Source organism: Bubalus kerabau, chromosome 15, assembly GCF_029407905.1.
Source record: "Bubalus kerabau isolate K-KA32 ecotype Philippines breed swamp buffalo chromosome 15, PCC_UOA_SB_1v2, whole genome shotgun sequence".
Classification (NCBI taxonomy): Eukaryota; Metazoa; Chordata; class Mammalia; order Artiodactyla; family Bovidae; genus Bubalus; species Bubalus kerabau.
The window spans coordinates 57,274,234-57,290,535 of record NC_073638.1 but is presented as its reverse complement, the minus strand read 5'-3'; the positions used below and the strand labels follow the sequence as shown (position 1 = coordinate 57,290,535).

Below are 16,302 nucleotides of genomic sequence, written 5' to 3'. Positions count from 1 at the left end.
CTAAATATATTTAACATAAAACTTTTCATTTTAACCATTTTTAAAGAAAAGTTTATTAGCATATAGTTGATTTACAATATTGTGTTAATTTCACGTGTACAGAAAAGTGAATCTGTTATACATATATCTACTCTTTTTGTTGTTGTTTAGTTACTATGTGGTGTCTGAATCTTTTGTGGCCCCATGGACTATAGACCACCAAGTACCTCTGTCCGTGGAATTTCCCAGGCAAGTACTGGAGTTGGTTGCCATTTCCTTCTCTAGGGTATCCTCCTGACCCAGGGATCAAACCTGCATCTCTTGCATTGCAGGCAGATTCTATACTGCTGAGCCACTGGGGAAGCCCAGTCTACTCTTCAGTGTACAGTTTAATGGCATTCAGTATATTCATCTTTTTACTACTATCATGACCATCCATGTCTAGAACTTCTTCATCTTCTCAAACTGAAACTCCGTACTTATTAAATAATAACATAATCCATATGGCATACAAAATCTGTTTTGATCAGCTGTTTGTGTTACTTGTAAGGCTTCCAGTCAATAGAAGACTATTAGTAGTTAAGAGGAGAAGGCAATGGCACCCCACTCCAGTACTCTTGCCTGGAAAATCCCATGGATGGAGGAGCCTAGTAGGCTGCAGTCCATGGGGTCGCTAAGAGTCAGACATGACTGAGCGACTTCACTTTCACTTTTCACTTTCATGCATTGGAGAGGAAATGGCAACCCACTGCAGTATTCTTGCCTGGAGAATCCCAGGGATGGGGGAGCCTGGTGTGCTGCCATCTATGGGGTCGCACAGAGTCGGACACGACTGAAGTGACTTAGCAGTAGTTAAGATATTGGGAGTTAAAAGTTATGTATGAATTTTGACTGTGCCCATAACACCCCATTGTTCCAGGGTCAACTGTAGTAAAAAAAAAAAAAAAATACTATCTATGAAAAATGTTCAAATAACCAATAGAAAGCCAAAATGAGAAAATGGGAACAAAGTTGCAGCAACCAAACATCAAACTACTATCAAAGTGGCAGACTTAAATCATAACATACCAACAAATATAATAAATATAAGTACTCTAAATATACAAATTAAAAGACATATACTGGTAGACTATATATATATTAAAACATAATGCATTAAATACATATAGTACATAAACTATAAGCTGTGTACAATAAATTCACCTCAAATATAATGATACAGACAGGCTTTTCCCAAAACCTGGCTTAAAACTCAACATCCAAAAAACTAAAATCCTGGCATCTGTTCCCATCATTTCATGGCAAATAGATGGGGAAAAAGTGGAAACAGTGACAGATTTTATTTTCATGGGCTCCTAAATCACTGCAGATGGTAATTGCAGCCACAAAATTAAAATTGCTTGCTCCTTGGAAGAAAAAGTATCATAAAACAAGTCAGCATCTTAAAAAGCGGAGACATCACTTTGCTAACAAAGGTCTGTATGGTCAAAGCTATAGTTTTTCCAGTAGTCATGTATGGATGTGAGAGTTGGACCATAAAGAAGGCTGAGTGCCAAAGAACTGATGCTTTTGAACTGTGGTGCTGGAGAAGACTCTTGAGAGTCCCTTGGATAGCAGGGAGATCAAACCAGTCAATCCTAAAGGAAGTCAGTCCTGAATGTTCATTGGAAGGACTGATGCTGAAGCTGAAGCTGAAGCTCCAATAGCACCTGACCACCTGATGCAAACAGCCGACTCATTGGAAAAGACCTAATGCTGGGAAAGATTGAGGGCATGAGGAGAAGGGGATGACAGAGGACAAGATGGTTGGATGACGTCAACAACTCCCATGAGTTTGAGCAAACTCGGGGAGATAGTGAAGGACAGGGAAACTTGGCATGCTGCAGTCCATGGGGTTGCAAACAGTCAGACACAACTTAGCAACTGAACAACAGCAAATAGGTTAAACTCAAAGGATGGAAAAATATACAAATAAAAGATGGAGTAGTTATATTAATATTTGACAAAGTAAACTTCAGAGCAGAGCAAACCACAATAAGCAGGGAACATTACATAATGATTAAAGTAAATTCATCAAGAGGACATAACAATTTTGAACATGTGTGAACCCAAGAATAGCGCTGCAATATACATGAAGCAAAAACTGACAAAACTAAAAGAAGAAATAGACAAACCTATAAGTATAGTTGAGAACGATGACACCCTTCTCTTAGTAATTGATGTAAGACTAAACAGAAAACTATTAAATATGCAGAACAACAAAATGATGCTGGGCTATGCCATCAGCCTACAGGATCTAAGTAACACTGATAGAACATTCAACACAAGAACAGCAGAAGATATATTGTTTTCCAGTATCAACAAAACATATAGACCATATCCTGGGCCAAAAAAAAAAAATTTTAAAGTACTGAAAACATACAGAATGAGTTCTCTGACCACAACAGAATCACACTAGAAATGAATCACAAAGTTAACAAGAAAATCTCCAAACACTTGGAAACTAAACAAATCCACATCTAGATAATTCATGATTTAAAGAGAACATCTCTTGTATTACAAATGTGATTTACAAAAATTTCCTTCCATTGTAAGTTCTCTTTCATTTTCTTGATGCCATCTGATTTTGACAAAAATGCAAGGCAATTCACTGACCACTGCCTCACACCAAATATATAAAAATTAACTCAAAATGGATCAGTGACATAAATATGAGAGGTAAAAGCATAGAATTCTTAGAAGAAAACACAAGGGTAAATCATGACTCTGGATTTGGTGGTGAGTCTTTCTATATGCCACTAAAAGCATGAGCAACAAAAGGAAAAAATAGGTGAATTGGACTTCCTCCAAATTAAAACCTTTTGCTCATCAAAGGGCATTACCAATAAAAACAAAAGACAGATTACACAATTAGAGAAAATATTTGCAAATCATGCATCTGATAAGGATTTGTATTTTTTAAATTTTTTTAAAATGTTTTGGATGGTGATATTCTATTTTATCCTATGACACTATTGCCACAAAATTGGCTTTACTATTTTGGCTTCAATAGGTATAGAAGAAAATGGATTACCATCTTCACTGCTATAATGTGTTAAACATTAAGAGCAATGCCAAAGAATATTCAAACTACCGCACAGTTGCACTCATTTCACATGCTAGCAAGGTTTCAGCAGTCCATGAATTGAGAACTTCCAGATCTACAAGCTGGGTTTCAGAGAGGCAGAGGAACCAGAGATCAAATTGTCAACATTGGGGCCCCCAAGATCAGTATCTAGTTTAATTGTTTCAGGTGGAAAGTATTCTTTGAGTTTCCATTTTTAAAGCATTTGGATTAAACAAAGAATAAAATACTGATGCCTACAGCAAAAAAGAAAAAAAAAAATTGGCAAAGGACTTGAATGTATTTCTCTAGAAAATTTATGCAGTTGGCCAAAAGGCACATGGAAAGATACTCAACATCAGTAGTCACTGAAAGTGAAAGTGAAATCGTTCAGTCGTGTCCGACTCTTTGCGAGCCCATGGACTGTAGTCTACCAGGCTCCTCCCTCCATGGGATTCTCCAGGCAAGAATTCTGGAGTGGGTTGCCATTTCCTTCTCCAGGGGATCTTCCCTACCCAGGGATTGAACCCAGGTCTCCTGCATTACAGGCAGACGCTTTAACCACTGAGCCACCAGGGAAGCCCCAAAGCCATTATGAGAAATCACTTCACACTATTATGACTATAGTTAAAAACATAGAAAATAACAAATGTTAGTATGGAAGTGGAGAAGTTGTAAACCATGTACATTGCTGGTGGAAGTGCAAAGTGGTATAGTCACTATGGAAAACAGCTTCTAATTCCTTAAAAACCTTAACATGGAATTACTATATGAACTAGCAGTTATACTCCTAGGTGTGGATATATATTTTTATATACAATGAAAAAGTAGAAACAGATACTCAGATAGATACTTAGATGCCAATGCTTATGGCAGCATTTTTCGTAATAGCAAAAAGTTGGAAACAACCCAAGGATCCATTAGCAAGTGAATGAATAAATAAAACGCGTGTGTGTGTGTGTGTGTGTGTGTGATGGAATACTATTCAGCCATAAAAATTAATAAGGTCTCCAACAACAGGGATGTTATAATACAGATGAACCTTGAAAACAATATGCTAAGGTGAAAGTAGCTAGAAATAAAAAAGTATAATTCTGTGTGTATGAAATATCTAGAATAGGCAAATTCCTAGAGACGAAAAGTAAATTAAAACTACCAGTATTAGGGGAAGGGAGGAATAGTGAGTTACTTAATGGTTACAGAGTTTCTGTTTGTGCTAATAGAAAGTTTTGGAAACAGATAGTGGTGAGGTTCCTATAACATTGTATATGCATGTAGTACCACTGAATTGAACACGAAAAATGGTTTTAATATGGCAACTTTTATGTTTTATATATTTTACCATAATGAATATGTGAAAAAAAAACTAAACAATGGAAGAAAAATAAATAGTACTAGAGAAATTGGACATTAGATACAATAAAAGTGACCCTCAACCTAAACCTGGTGGTTTAGGGGAGAAAAAAGCACAAAAACTCAAAATTTATTAGGATTTAAATGCAAACTGTAGAATTCTAAAATATTTAGAAAACCAAAGAGAGGGAGATCTTTGGGATTTAGGACTGGCAAAGTGTTCTTAGACTTTATACCAAAAGCACAGTCCATGAAATGAAAAAACTCATAAATGGGATCTCAAAGTAAAACACTTCTATTCTGTGAAAGGCCTCGTGAGGAGAATAAAAAGAAAAGTATCAGATGAGAAGACAGTATTTATAAAATATGTATGTCACAAAAGACATATATCTAGAATATATAGGAAACTGTCCAACTCAACAGCACAAAAAATATTCTGAACAAATCCAGTTAGAAAATGGACAAAATTAATAATCAGTCACTTTTCCTAAGAGATAGCTAATAGGCACATGAAAAGATATTCAATTTTAGCAGATATTAAGAAGATGAAAACTAAAACTAAAATCACTACTCACTGATCAGAATGGCTAAGTTTAACAAATAGTGATATCTTCTAATGATGATAGATAAATCACTCACACATTACTGGAAGAAATGTAGAATGGTATAGCTGCTCTGATAAGTTTAGCACTTTCTTAAAATACCTAATACATACTTGCCATACAACCCAGAAATTACACTACTACTAATTTATTCCAGAGGGAGGAAAAATTTGATGTTAATACAAAAACCTTTACATTAATGTTCATAACAGTTTTATTTATTATGGGCAACATCTGTTCAACTCCATTTCCCTTCAAGAAGTTCAAGAGGTAAATGGTCAAATGTGCTGTATCTATACCATGGAATACTATGCAGTCCCTGGGATTCTCCAGGCCAGAATATTGAAGTGGGTAGCCGTTCCCTTCTCCTAGGGATCTTCCCAACTCAGGGATCAAACCCAGGTCTCCCGCATTGCAGGTGGGTTCTTTACCAACTGAGCCACCAAGGAAGCCCAAGAATATTGGAGTGGGTAGCCTATCCCTTCTCCAGCAGATCTTCCTGACCCAGGAATTGAACCGGGGTATCCTGTCTTGTAGGCAGATTCTTTACCGGCTGAGCTTCCAGGGAAGCCCCAGTGGAATACTGCTCAGCAATAAAAAAACAAAAACAAAAAAAAAAATGGGCAAAGGACTTGAATGTATTTCTCTAGAAAATTTATGCAGGTAGCCAAAAGGCCACCTATACTTACTGATACATGCAGCAATTTGGATGAGTCTCGTGGGAATTGTGCTGCATGAAAAAAGCCAGTTTCTAAAGTTTGCACTCTGTATGCTTTCTTTCTTATATAACTTTCAAAATCATAAAATTAAATGATTGAAAATACATCAGTGGTTGCCTGGGATGAACAGGGGGAAAGAACATGGTGTCTGTGGCTATAAATGATAAAAGATTGCTCTCATATCTTTGCTGCTGCTAAGTCACTTCAGTCGTGTCCAACTCTGTGCGACCCCATAAATGGCAGCCCACCAGGCTCCCCCATCCCTGGGATTTTCAAGGCAAGAACACTGGAGTGGGTTGCCATTTCCTTCTCCAATGCATGAAAGTGAAAAGTGAAAGTGAAGTTGCTCAGTCATGTCTGAGTCTTAGCAACCCCAAGGACTGTAGCCCACCAGGCTCCTCCATCCATGGGATTTTCCAGGCAAGAGTACTGGAGTGGGGTGCCATTGCCTTCTCTGCTCATATCTTTACAGCTTTGTATATTGACTCTGGTGGTTGTCACCTGAATCTGTCTATGTGGTAAAATGAGCACATACACATTTAAGTGCTTGTAAAACTAATGAAATCTGAATAAGGTCAGTGATTTTATCAATGTCAGTTTCCTTGTAATATTGTACTATATACAAGATGCTACTGTTGGGGAAATCTCACAGTATTATTTCTTACAAACCCAAGTAAATCTACATATATCTCAAAATAGAAATTTTTAAACAGAAAAGAATGCCATCAGTTTAAAAAAACAACAGACAATCCGATTCTAAAATTTATATGCAAAGACAGAGGAACTAGGATACCTACCCCAAAACTGACAAAGAATAAAGTTAGAGGACTCACACTATGTGATTTCAAGACATACTGTCTAGCTACATTAATCTGAACAGTGTAGTAATGGAGGAGAATCAGACACGCAAATTAATTGAGCAGGATAGGGAGTCCAGAAATAGATTCCAGTACATAAACCCATATGTTTATTTTTTACAAAGGTTCAAGATAAATGAAGTAAAGACAGTCTTTCTAATAAATGGAATTGGGACACATGAACTTCCATTATGGGGGTGAGAGTAGTAGAGAACCTCCTCCTTTAACTCATATCTTGCTGGATTTATGTGAAAAAGTGTTCTGCCTATGTTTTCTCTATAAGTCTAACATTTTAAATATCGTTTTTTAGATATTTTGAAAAATAGTTAATGACCTTTTTAGTTAATTAAATACTTTACATGTTTTAAACTGGGGTTATGAATTTTAAATATTTTCTTTTTTAGGTACTCCAGTAGTCTGATTTCAGTTTTTTCAAAATACTTAAGTAATTCATATAAGTCTAACAATTTAAATGAATTACTAGATAGACTTAAATGTTTTTATATCTTTCAAATCATTTTATAAATATAGTGAGATTTTAATTTATAATCATATTCTAGGTCAGGTGATCTATTTCACATTTTAAACTGGAGTTACAAAGGTAACCTAGGCCAAGATATAAATTTACCTGAAATACTAAATGCCCAACAATTTCTTAAGCACAGTACTAATAACAGGAATGTTTTAAATGTACATTCAATTCTTCATCTTTCCACTTTGAGACGTACTTATTCACCTAGAAAACAAATGTCATCTGTGTTGGTTTCCCAAGTGAATATATTCTGGTGGCATTTTTTATTTCAATTTTTTTTTTTACTTTACAATATTGTATTGGTTTTGCCATCCAACATGAATCCACCATGGGTGTACACGTGTTCCCCATCCTGAACCCCCCTCCCACCTCCCTCTCCATACCATCCCTCTGGGTCATCACAGTGCACCAGCCCCGAGCAACCTGTATCATGCATCAAATCTGGACTGGCGATTCGCTTCACATATGATATTATACAGGTTTCAATGCCTTTCTCCCAAATCACCCCACCCTCACCCTCTCCCATAGAATCCAAAAGACTGTTCTATACATCTGTGTCTCTTTTGCTGTCTCGCATACAAGGTTATCGTTACCATTTTTCTAAATTCCATATATATGTGTTAGTATACTGTATTGGTGTTTTTCTTTCTGGCTTACTTCACTCTGTATAATAGGCTCCAGTTTCATTCACCTCATTAGAACTGATTCAAATGTATTCTTTTTAATGGCTGAGTAATACTCCATTGTGGAGAAGGCAATGGCACCCCACTCCAGTACTTTTGCCTAGAAAATCCCATGGATGGAGGAGCCTGGTAGGCTGCAGTCCATGGGGTCGCTAGAGTTGGACACGACTGAGCGACTTCACTTTCACTTTTCACTTTCATGCATTGGAGAAGGAAATGGCAACACACTCCAGTGTTCTTGCCTAGAGAATCCCAGGGACGGGGAAGCCTGGTGGGCTGCCGTCTATGGGGTCCCACAGAGTCGAACACGACTGAAGCGACTTAGCAGCAGCAGCAATACTCCATTGTGTATATGTACCACAGCTTTCTTATCCATTCGTCTGCTGATGGACATCTAGGTTGCTTCCATGTCCTAGCTATTGTAAACAGTGCTGTGATGAACATTGGGGTACACGTATCTCTTTCGATTCTGGTTTCCTCAGTGTGTATGAACAGCAGTGGGATTGCTGGGTCATATGGCAGTTCTATTTCCAGTTTTTTAAGGAATCTCCACACTGTTCTCCATAGTGGCTGTACTAGTTTGCATTCCCACCAACAGTGTAAGAGGGTTCCCTTTTCTCCACACCCTCTCCAGCATTTATTGCTTGTAGACTTTTGGATAGCAGCCATTCTGACTGGCGTGAAATGGTACCTCATAGTGGTTTTGATTTGCATTTCTCTGATAATGAGTGATGTTGAGCATCTTTTCATGTGTTTGTTAGCCATCTGTATGTCTTCTTTGGAGAAATGTCTGTTTAGTTCTTTGGCCCACTTTTTTTTTTTTTTAATTTTATTTTATTTTTAAACTTTACATAACTGTATTAGTTTTGCCAAATATCAAAATGAATCCGCCACAGGTATACATGTGTTCCCCATCTTGAACCCTCCTCCCTCCTCCCTCCCCATTCCATCCCTCTGGGTCGTCCCAGTGCACCAGCCCCAAGCATCCAGTATCGTGCATCGAACCTGGACTGGCAACTCATTTCATACATGATATTTTACATGTTTCAATGCTATTCTCCCAAATCTTCCCACCCTCTCCCTCTCCCACAGAGTCCATAAGACTGTTCTATACATCAGTGTCTCTTTTGCTGTCTCGTACACAGGCCCACTTTTTGATTGGGTCATTTATTTTTCTGGAATTGAGCTGCAGGAGTTGCTTGTATATTTTTGAGATTCTTTGTCAGTTGCTTCATTTGCTATTATTTTCTCCCATTCTGAAGGCTGTCTTTTCATCTTGCTTATAGTTTCTTTTGTTGTGCAGAAGCTTTTAATTTTAATTAGGTCCCATTTGTTTATTTTTGCTTTTATTTCGAATATTCTGGGAGGTGGGTCATAGAGGATCCTGCTGTGATGTATGTCGGAGAGTGTTTTGCCTATGTTCTCCTCTAGGAGTTTTATAGTTTCTGGTCTTACGTTTAGATCTTTAATCCATTTTGAGTTTATTTTTGTGTATGGTGTTAGAAAGTGCTCTAGTTTCATTCTTTTACAAGTGGTTGACCAGCTTTCCAGCATCACTTGCTAAAGAGATTGTCTTTTCTCCATTGTATATTCTTGCCTCCTTTGTCAAAGATAAGGTGTCCATAGGTGTGTAGATTTATCTCTGGGCTTTCTATCTTGTTCTATTGATCTATATTTCTGTCTTTGTGCCAGTACCATACTGTCTTGATGACTGTGGCTTTGTAGTAGAGCCTGAAGTCAGGCAGGTTGATTCCTCCAGTTCCATTCTTCTTTCTCAAGATTGCTTTGGCTATTCGAGGTTTTTTGTATTTCCATACAAATTGTGAAATTATTTGTTCTAACTCTGTGAAAAATACGATTGGTAGCTTGATAGAGATTGCATTTAATCCATAGATTGCTTTGGGTAGCATGCTCATTTTCACTAAATTGATTCTTCCGATCCATGAACATGGTATATTTCTCCATCTATTAGTGTCCTCTTTGATTTCTTTCACCAGTGTTTTATAGTTTACTATATATAGGTCTTTAGTTTCTTTAGGTAGATATATTCCTAAGTATTTTATTCTTTTCGTTGCAATGGTGAATGGAATTGTTTCCTTAATTTCTCTTTCTGTTTTCTCATTATTAGTGTATAGGAATGCAAGGGATTTCTGTGTGTTGATTTTATATCCTGCAACTTTACTATATTCATTGATTAGCTCTAGTAATTTTCTGGTGGAATCTTTAGGGTTTTCTATTTAGAGGATCATGTCATCTGCAAACAGTGAGAGTTTTACTTCTTCTTTTCCAGTTTGGATTCCTTTTATTTCTTTTTCTGCTCTGATTGCTGTGGCCAAAACTATGTTGAATAGTAGTGGTGAAAGTGAGCACCCTTGTCTTGTTCCTGACTTTAGGGGAAATGCTTTCAATTGTTCACCATTGAGGATAATGTTTGCTGTGGGGTTTGTCATATATAGCTTTTATTATGTTGAGGTATGTTCCTTCTATTCCTGCTTTCTGGAGGGTTTTTATCATAAATGGATGTTGAGTTTTGTCAAAGGCTTTCTCTGCATCTATTGAGATAATCATATGGCTTTTATTTTTCAATTTGTTGATGTGGTGTATTACATTGATTGATTTGCGGATATTGAAGAATCCTTGCATCCCTGGGATAAAGCCCACTTGGTCATGGTGTATGATCTTTTTAATGTATTGTTGGATTCTGATTGCTAGAATTTTGTTAAGGATTTTTGCATCTATGTTCATCAGTGATATTGGCCTGTAGTTTTCTTTTTTTTTTTTTTTCCTTTTTTTTTTTTTTTGGCATCTTTGTCAGGTTTTGGTATTAGGGTGATGGTGGCCTCATAGAATGAGTTTGGAAGTTTACCTTCCTCTGCAATTTTCTGGAAGAGTTTGAGTAAGATAGGTGTTAGCTCTTCTCTAAATTTTTGGTAAAATTCAGCTGTGAAGCCGTCAGGACCTGGGCTTTTGTTTGCTGGAAGATTTCTGATTACAGTTTCAACTTCCGTGCTTGTGATGGGTCTGTTAAGATTTTCTATTTTTTACTGGTTCAGTTTTGGAAAGTTGTACTTTTGTAAGAATTTGTCCATTTCTTCCAAGTTGTCCATTTTATTGCCATATAATTGTTGATAGTAGTCTCTTATGATCCTTTGTATTTCTGTGTTGTCTGTTGTGATCTCTCCATTTTCATTTCTAATTTTATTGATTTGATTTTTCTCCCTTTGTTTCTTGATGAGTCTGGCTAATGGTTGGTCAATTTTATTTATCCTCTGGTTCTTTGAGAACCAGCTTTTGGCTTTGTTGATTTTTGCTATGGTCTCTTTTGTTTCTTTTGCATTTATTTCTGCCCTAGTTTTTAAGATTTCATTCCTTCTACTAACCCTGGGGTTCTTCATTTCTTCCTTTTCTAGTTGCTTTAGGTGTAGAGTTTGGTTATTTATTTAACTTTTTTATTGTTTCTTGAGATATGCCTGTATGGCTATGAACCTTCCCCTTAGCACTGCTTTTACAGTGTCCCACAGGTTTGGGGTTGTGTTTTCATTTTCATTTGTTTCTATGCATATTTTGATTTCTTTTTTGATTTCTTCTGTGATTTGTTGGTTATTCAGCAGCGTGTTGTTCAGCCTCCATATGTTGGAATTTTTAATAGTTTTTCTTCTGTAATTGAGATCTAATCTTACTGCACTGTGGTCAGAAAAGATGCTTGGAATGATTTCATTTTGTCTTAATTTACCAAGGCTAGATTTATGGCCCAGGATGTAATCTATACTGGAGAAGGTTCCATGTGCGCTTGAGAAAAAGGTGAAATTGTTTTGGGGTGAAATGTCCTATAGATATCAATTAAGTCTAACTGGTCTATTGTATCATTTAAAGTTTGTGTTTCCTTGTTAATTTTCTGTTTAGTTGATGTATCCATAGGTTTGAGTGGGGTATTAAAGTCTCCCATTATCATCTTAACCATTTTTAAATGTATGGTTTAATTGTAACATATATTATTTATCTGGAATTGAGCTTCTGGAGCTGCTTATATATTTTTGAGATTAATTCTTTGTCAGTTGCTTCGTTTGGAATTTAGAAAGATGGTAACAATGACCTTATATGCAAGACAGCAAAAGAGACACAGATGTAAAGAACAGTCTTTTGGACTCTGTGGGAGAAGGCTAGGGTGGGATGATTTGAGAGAATAACATTAAAACATGTATATTATCATATGTGAAACAGATTGCCAGTCCAGGTTTGATGCATGGGACAGGGTGCTCAGGGCTGGTGCACTAGGATGACCCTGAGGGGTGGGATGGAAAGGGAGGTTGGAAGGGGGTTCAGGATGGGGAACACATGTACACCTATGGCTGATTCATGTCAATGTATGGCAAAAACCACTACAACATTGTAAAGTAATTAGCCTCCAATTAAAATAAATTAATTTTTAAAAATTTTTTAACTTAAATAAAAATAAATAAAATATATATTATTTATAATATTGCCTAAACTTCAACTGTTTATCTCCAAAACTCTTTTTATCTAGTAAAACTGAAAGCCTGTACCTATTAAATGATACTTCCCAATGCCTCCTCCTCCTCAGCCCCAGACCCTGGCAATCCCATTCTGCTTTCTTCCTTTATGATTTTGACTACTTCATGCAAGTGGAATCATACAGTACTTTTTGTATGTTACTGGCTTATATCACTTAGCTTAACTTCTGAAAGTTCATTCACGTTGTAGCATATTGCAGGATTTTCATCCTAAAAAGGATGAATGATATTCCTCTGTATGTATATACTACATTTGGCTTCTCCATTCATCAGTTGATGGACACTTGTTGCTTCCAATTTTAGCGATAGTGAATAATGTAGTCATAAACATGGGTACATACATACCTCATTGAGATACTGCTTTCAGTCTTTTGAGTGTATACCTAGAAGTGAGATGGCTGGGTCATATGGTAATTCTATTGTTAATTTTTTGAGGAATTGCCATTACCCTTTTCCAAAGTGGCTGTACCACCTTGAGTTCCCACCAACAGTGTACAAGTGTCCCGGTTTCTCCACATTCTCACCAATAACAAACAAACCTTTTTGCTTTCTGCTTTTTTGATAGGAGCCATCTTAGTCTTTGTGAGGTGGCATCTCATTATAATTTTGATTTGCATTTCCCCAGTGATTTGTAATGTTGAGCTTCTTTTCATATAATTATTAGCCAGTATAGTCTTCTTTAGACAGATTTGTAGTCAAGTCCTCTGCCCATTTTTGAATCAGGTTGTTTGTTTTTTTGTTGCTGAGATTTAGGAGTTCTCTTTATATTCTGGACATTAATCCCTTATCACAAATATTATTTGCAAATATTTTCTTGTAGTTTATGGGTTGCCTTTTTAGGTTGTCAGGAGTATATTTTGATATATAAATTATTGATTTTCATGAAGCCAATTTGTCTGATTTTTTGTTTGTTTTTGCCTCTACCTTTGTCATCATAGAAAAAAAAATCATTGCCAAATCCAATGTCATGATTTTCCCCTATATTTTCATCTAAGTTTTTGTATATGGTATTAAGTAAAGGCCCAGTTTCATTCTTTTCATGTGAATATCCAGTTTTCCCAGAACAATTTTGGAAAAGATGTCTTTTCCCTGTTGAATGGCCTTAGCACTCTTGTCAAAAATCATTTGACCATATATGTGAGGCTTTGTTTCCAGCTTCTTTGTTAGTTTGTCTTTATGCCAGTACCACACTATTTTGATTACTGTTGCTTCATAGTAAGTTTTAAAATCAGGAAGTGTGAGTCCTCTACTTTTGTTCTTCTTTTTTAAGATTCTTCTGGCTGTTTGGGATTCCTTGTGATTCCTTACGAATTTTAGGTTGAATTTTTCTATTTCTTAAAAGAAATGTTATTGAGACTTTGTCAATAGATTGCACTGAATCTGTAAGATTGCTTTGGATAGTATTGACATCATAACAATGTGAAGTCTTCCAGTCTATAAACATGGGCTTATCTCGATTTATACGTGTCTTCTAACCTTCATTTCAATAATGTTTTCTAGACTTCACTATATACATCTTTCACCTCCTTGTTTAATTCTTATGTACTTTATTCTTTTACTAAATGGATGCTAATGCAGTTCTTTTCTAATTTCCTTTTCTGATTGTTCAAATCCTTGTTCTGATTGTTCAAATTTCCTTTTCTGATTGTTCAAATGTAGAAATGCAACTGACTTTTGTGTGTTGACTTTGTATCCTGCTGCTTCACTGAATTTATTCATTGGTTTTCTTCTGTGTATGTGTAATCTTAGAACCTTCTGTACATAAGGTCATACCATCTAAAAACAGAAGTAATTTTATTTATTCCTTTTCAGTCTGTATGCATTTTATTTCCCTATGTTGCCTAAATGCTATGGCTAGAATTTCCAGAACTATTATGAACAGGGGTCCTCAAAGCAGACATCCTTGCCTATTCCTAATCTTAGAGGAAAAGTTTTCAGTCTTTTACCCCTGAATACAGTGTTCACTCTGGATTTTTAATATATGTCTTTATATTGGGGTAGTTTCCTTCTGATGAGAAGAGCTGACTCATTTGAAAAGACCCTGATGCTGGGAAAGATTGAGGGCAGGAGGAGAAGGGGACCACAGAGGATGAGATAGCTGGATGGCATCACCGACTCGATGGACATGAGTTTGAGTGAACTCCAGGAGTTGGTGATGGACAGGGAGGCCTGCCATGCTCCGGTTCATGGGGTCACAGAGTCCAACACGACTGAGTGACTGAACTGAACTGAACTGAACCAGGTCTTAATTGTGGCGTGCAATATCTTTGATCTTCATTGTGGCATGCAGTACCCCCAGTTACCACGTCCCAGATACTTTGTTGCAGCATATGAACTCCCAATCACAGCGTGCAGGATCTAGCTCCTGAACCCGAGGTCAAAATCCAGCCCCCTGCATTGGGAACACAGAGTCTAAGCCACCAGTGACATCCCAGGAGTAGTTTCCTTCTATTTCTAGTCTCTTTAGTGTTTTTATCATTAAAGGGTGTAGAATTTTGTCATATGCTTTTTCTGCATCAATTGGGATGTTCATTTTTTCCCCTTTATTCTATCAATGTGGTATATGATGTTGATGGATTTTGATATGTTGAGCTATCCTTGCATGTCAGAATAAATTCCACTTGGTCATGGCCTATATTCCTATTATTATACTACTAAATTCTATTTGCTTGCATTTTGTTGAGTTTTGCATCACTGTTCCTAAGGGATATTGATCTGTAATTTCCTTTTTTGTAGTGGTTGTCTAGCTTTGGTGTCTGGGTTACCTTATTAGACTCTTCACTTTTCTGCAATCTTTTTTTATTCTCTTCCTCAGACTCAATAACCTGTATTGTCCTATTTTCAAGGTCATTGATTCTTTCTTCTGCCTGGTTTAATTTGCCTTTGAATCCCTCTAGTCAATTTTTTTATTCACTTCTTCATTTTAGCTCCAAAATTTCTTTCTGCTTTCTTTTTAGGTTTTTTTAATCTCTTTATTAATATGTCCATTTTATTCATATATAGCTTTTTTAACTTTATCTACAACTTCCTTTAGTTCTTTGAGTATCTTTAGTATTTAATGTATTTAGTATATCTTATATCAGCTCTTTTTCAGGGATAGTTTCCGTTGTTTTGTTTTTTGCCTTTGAATGGGCTGTACTTGTGTCTTGTGATTTTGGAAGAATTGAAAACCTGATAGATTGTATTATAATAATTCTTAATGTGGGTATGTGTATGTGTACTCTTATATTTATCTTTCTTTGTATGCATTAATATTCTTGGACATATTGGTGCATAATTTTTATAAAGTTTTGGAGATTTTTTTAAAACTTTCATTTCCTCAGACTTTTTTTTTCTGTTTTTCCTCTCCTCTTAGGATTCCAATCACACATATATATTTTGGATAAATTCTATTCCTACATCTGAAAATTCAGTGATCTTTACATCATCTATAATACCTAATCTGATAATAATTTCATCCAATGAAATTTTCATTTCCTTTATTATTCAATAGCAAAATTCAGTTATTGAATTTTCATTTCCATGAAGCTTTTTCATTTCAGCTCTGGAATTTCCCTTTATTTTTTATTTCTTACAATTATGTCTTCATTATGTTCATATTTTCCTTTACATCTGTTTTATACATCACTTATATTTATGTTTTGTATCATTTAACATCCTTATTTATTAATTTTACCATCTCTTTCCTTTCGAAGTTTGCCATTATTGGGTAATTTCTCCTGGGTTATAGGTACATTTTTCTCCTTTTTAACCTGTTGGACTTTGTGATTTTACCATGCTGGGTAGTAAATTTTCTTCTCCTTGAAAGAATTTTAGACTTTTTGTAGCATGCAGTTGATTGAAGATTCTTTGGAGGCTTGCTTTTTTTAATATAAATTTATTTATTTTAATCGGAGGCTAATTACTTTACAATATTGTAGTGGTTTTGCCATACATTGACAT

At 36.0% G+C, this 16,302-nt stretch overlaps 1 protein-coding gene and 1 non-coding gene across 2 annotated transcripts in view; one reads left to right on the top strand and one right to left on the bottom strand.

Moving 5' to 3' along the window:
- The window catches only part of LOC129627865 (glycerophosphodiester phosphodiesterase domain-containing protein 4-like), a 93,331-nt gene that overhangs the window by 23,393 nt on the left and 53,636 nt on the right, over positions 1-16,302 (top strand). The gene's annotated exons all lie outside the window — the stretch shown is intronic.
- Positions 3,590-3,661, bottom strand: TRNAY-GUA (transfer RNA tyrosine (anticodon GUA)). The gene has a single exon. It is a non-coding gene; the product is annotated as a tRNA-Tyr (tRNA).